General features: G+C 42.1%; 1 protein-coding gene across 1 annotated transcript in view; it reads left to right on the top strand.

The window, feature by feature from the left end:
• The window catches only part of LOC311270676 (glutamate dehydrogenase, mitochondrial-like), an 18,080-nt gene that overhangs the window by 1,397 nt on the left and 11,683 nt on the right, over positions 1 to 5,000 (top strand). The gene's annotated exons all lie outside the window — the stretch shown is intronic.

Raw genomic sequence — 5,000 nt, 5'->3', positions numbered from 1 at the left:
TTTATTTCTGCAACAATAACTCGATTAACATGTTTTAAGATCATGTTCAAGGTTTTATGTCGATAAAATCAGTTATATTATTTTGCAGCAGGTTTCCCAGATATTGTTTTAGACTTTTCAATTACACATTATTCAAAAAGTGATTGAAATCTTCACAGATGTCACAATAATCAATAATCATCTGTCAGAAGCTGATAATCTCCTGACTGCAGTTTATTGTCACAGCAGCGACAGTCTGACCGTCTTCACACACGTTAATGTGTCAGTGACGTTTTAACATCGTGGCCTCGTGAACTTGAACCGACTGAACCTGTCAGGACTCGAACAAGTCGTCCGGCAGGATGTCGACGCTTCACGGGAGCTCACAGTCGTTATCTTTTGGCTGATGTTTATTCTCATCATTGATGAATCTGCATCATCAAATGATTCATTTTGTCCAAACAACAGTGAAAAACTGAAAGCTGTTCAGTTAAAAGTGATTAAAAACAACAAAATCTGAGAAACTGAAAACATCAGGTGAGACTCGATCAGCTGACAAAGACTCAGTGACGACACATTAAAATAAACTAAACGTATTATTATGTTTCTATCTGAGCAGTTTAACTGTTGGATTAGAAGTTTTGTCTCATTTTAAACACTTTTACATTATTAGTTTCCACATGTTTGTATGGATTCAGTCAGGAAGTGTGTGTGTGTGTGTGTGTGTGTGTGTGTGTGTGTGTGTGTGTGTGAGACAGACGTATAAATCACAGAGACAGTAAACTTGTTTTACCTCAAACATCTTTTTCTGCGTTTTAATCAGAAAAATACGATTTTAATATAATAACATTTACACTGATACACACCCGGTACACACCTGGTACACACCTGGTACACACCTGGTACACACCTGATACACACCTGGTACACACCTGATACACACCCGGTACACACCTGGTACACACCTGGTACACACCTGGTACTGTGTTTAATCAGCCTGTTGGGTTAAGCTCTTGAGGTTTCCTCCCCTGACAGGAATGTTGACAGGCTGGTCAGCTGCTGTGTGTGTGTGTGTGTGTCCTTTGTCTTGTTGCTTCACCTGTATGACTGCTGTCTGTTCCGTGGTCTCCCCACGGGTGTGTTTGGGTCTGATGACATCAGAGGAAGTACTCAGATACTCAGACACTGGACTTCGGGTCAGGCCCGTCCAGACCAACAATGACTCTGAACATATCATTGTATAAGTCACAGTGGATGTTTGAGTCGTAACGTCTGTAACACTGACAGCCAATCAGAATCATGTGTCTCCGGCGTGGTCAGCCAGTCACAGCGAGCCGCAGCAGAGGTGTGACGTTGGTTTGTAACCTGACGGGAGGAAACGCGCAGAACACATAAAAACCCGGTTTGACTGAGACGAGCTGGAGAACATCGGGTCTTCTCACCAGGATGGTTGACGTCGACTCAGACTACAGTTTGAATAAAGTTTGTCTTCTTCAGGATCCGTGTTGGATTCTCCGACTCCTCCTCATGAAACCAGAACCTTCTGTCTCTGTGTTCCCTTCAGTAACATGCGTCCAGTACAAATACTCTGTTACAAGTTAAAGTCCTGCAGGACATGATGTCAGCTGGTTGACGGGAGGTTCTGATCTCAGCTCAGGTTCTTCAGAAACATGAACCTGTTGTTACTTTCACTGAACAGCAGCAGAACCAAACTCTCGCTGTGTGTTTGGTTCTGATGTCTCTTTAAATCTGGATCAAGACTCAAACGTCAAACTGATTCTGACTCGTTAATAAAAATCAGATCAGAGAAAGAAGAACTTTAACCAGAACCACGACCCGGTTCTCATGAAGGTGATGAATATTTAGTAGCTGAAACACTTTGTGATCCTCCAGAGACAGAGACAGACAGAGGGACAGAGACAGAGTCCTCAGCAGGTCAGACACACCTGGGACAGGTGTACAGTCATCACAGAACTGGTTCAACAGGAAGGTGATGATCGCAGGTGAAGGTGGAGTATTTACTCCAGTACTTCAGTGAATAAACTACTTGGTCGATGTTGTAAAAGTACTCTGACGTCATACTCCAGTAAAAGTAAAGATACACTGTTAAAATATTAAAGTCACACATATGAAGAGTACTCGAGTAAACGTCTTAAAGTATCTGATGTTGAAAGTACTGAAGTATCAAAGTATCAGTCAAGTAACTGATCATATAGTTACATATAAACTGAGTCAGCTGATCGTCACAATCAATGTTTTTATCTGATTGATGAGAAAATCAATTCATTTAAAAATGAGGCAGCATGTAATCTGTAAAGTAACTAGTAACTAAAGGTATCAGATAGATGAAGTGTAATGTAGTGGAAAATGGAAATACTCAAGTAAAGTACCTCAAAAGTGAACTTGAGTAAAAGTACTTAGTTACATTCCATCAGTGGAAACAGTTCTTTGTGTAACTGAGGATTACAAACACTTCCTCTGTACTGTATCATGCTTTATCCCTGTTTGTAGCCTGGAAAGTAACTAAGTACATCTACTCAAGTACTGTAGCAGTACAGCTGTGAGGTAGTTTCACTGATGTCTTTATACTTTGGGTCTGAACCGACCTCAGATCAGCTGCAGACGGTCTGTAGTCGTTTCCTCGACAGCAGCGTCAGGATGTTCCTGGAAACCTGCAGGTCACCGCTCAGTTAATCCCATCAGCCCGAGCCCGTGTCAGCAGAACCCGTCTTGTTTTAGGAAACTGGATCTGGGTCAGACTCGTCAGGGAAAACTAGCTGTGGGACTGTAGCTGCTTACTGTTCTAATAATCAATAATCAAAGAATCGGTTCAGTCGGCGTGGTCCGGTTCAGTCGGACGTGGTCCAGTTCAGTCGGACGAGGTCTGGTTCCGGCTTCTCTAACAGGATCTGATGTGTGTGTGTGTAATGTTCAACCTGTTCTTCATCGTCTTCATGTGAATGAAGCTGTTTGTGTTGGAGGAAACCTGAGCCTGTGTGTCCTCAGGTGTCGCACGCACACACACACACACACACACACACACTCATTTGTTTTTATTCAAAATGGTTCAGATGAGGCCGAAGCAGCAGCTGTGTGTGTGTGTGTTTGTGTGTGTGTGCGTGCGTGTGCACGTGTCTGTTCTCTTGTTGTTGTTTACCTGATGAGTTAACGAGTTAACGACCTGTGACGTGACAGCAGTGAGTCTTTGAGGCTTCAGATGGTTTTACACCAAACTCCACTGTTGAAATGCTCGATTTAAGGTCGTCATCATGGGAGATCTCCACCTCTCTCCTCTCAGTTCAGTTTGCTTTATTTGCGTGAATGTCACAAAGACGATGTTTAAAGCATAAAGGTCAATTAAACAGGACAAAAATACACTTCATAAGTTAATGTATACATGTATAAATAAAGTTTAAGAAAAATAAAATAAGAAAATAATTGTGTGTGTGTTCGTGTGCATGTTTCTCTGTGTGTGTGTGTGTGTGTGTGTAAAATAATAAACAATAAAATAAAAAGTGATAATGAGAATAAGGATAGTATCAATAAACAGATATTGATACTCTCTCACTCACTCACTCACTCACACACACACACACACACACACACACACTCATTCACTCACTCACTCTCTCTCTCTCACACTCACTCACTCACTCACTCACTCACACACACTCACTCACTCACTCACTCACTCACTCACACACACACACACACACACACACACACACACACACACACACACACACACACACACACACAGAGGGAGGGGTGAAGATGGCTCACTCTGCTGTTTTTATCCAAAATCAAAAGTATTTCCGACCCGAGTTTACTGATGGACACGATTATGGGACGGTGCAGTCTGGCCTCATGTCCACATACGTGTGTGTGTGTGTGTGTGTGTGTGTGTGTGTGTGTGTGTGTGTGTGTGTGTGTGTGTGTGTGTGTGTGTGTGTGTGTGTGTGTGTGTGTGTGTGTGTGTGTGTGTGTGTGTGTGTGTGTGTGTGTGTGTGTGTGTACAGGGTCAACAGGAAGTGTGTCTCTCCTCTGGGAGTCTGTAAGATCCGATGTGACTCTCCTCCCGTCCATCATATTTCAGTCTGGACTTTCCCTCGAGTACGTTCAAAAATGTCACTTCTGCGGAGGACTTCAGAGCGACAGTGTGACAGTTCATGTAACCGTCACACTGTATACTTCCTGAAACACGTGACAGACGTGTCCCGCCGACATCTTCACTTATTTCTTCCCGTCCATCACTGGTTCTGTTCTTATCGCTGTAGCGCTCCGACCTCATGATCCACACGACGGGCGGCGAAACAGACAGAATTAGGCTTTGACCTGCAGCTCAGCAGGTAGTTTTTAGTAAAGTACATTTACTGAAGCTCCATTTTCTTCTCGTCGTGTCAAAATTTAAAACAACCAGTGATGAACCAAAGTCAGTTTACAGGTACTTTGCTCGAGTATTTCCATTTCCTGCTCCTTTAAGCTTCCTCTGTACTACAGTTAGATACATTTAGTAACTAGTTACTTTGCAGATTCAGATTATTCAGTGTTTATTTGCTGTTAATTGTGACGTGTAACCAATCAGACGTTGCTGTGGGCGGGACACTGTGAGGAAGCTGCATCAGAGCCGAAGAAGTGAATTTTAAATCAGTTTATTTTATCAGCGACAGAAAAATCACAGAGAATCAGAGAAATGAATCTGCAGCACGGCCTTTAATATATAATTATTAATTAAGATAAAACTCCTCAGCAGCATGTAAAGAAACATTTATATAAAATATGTGTAACTTAATTTAAATGAGCTCCACATTTACCAGCAGCAGCATTAAATACATTGATTATAATCCAATTATATATATTATTCTGAAATGGGTCGTTTCATAATGATGGTTTTATTTTGGCGGGAGGAAAGTTTTTAATGCTGTGGTTTTACTACTTTTACTGAGTAGGTCGGAGTACTTCGTCCTCTGCTGCTCACAGCTGATCATGTTTGATTGAGCTCTTCTAAATGCTGTTCTCAG

Source organism: Pagrus pagrus, assembly GCF_965226575.1.
Source record: "Pagrus pagrus genome assembly, chromosome: 15".
NCBI lineage: Eukaryota > Metazoa > Chordata > Actinopteri > Spariformes > Sparidae > Pagrus > Pagrus pagrus.
This window is presented reverse-complemented; position numbering and strand designations above follow the sequence as displayed.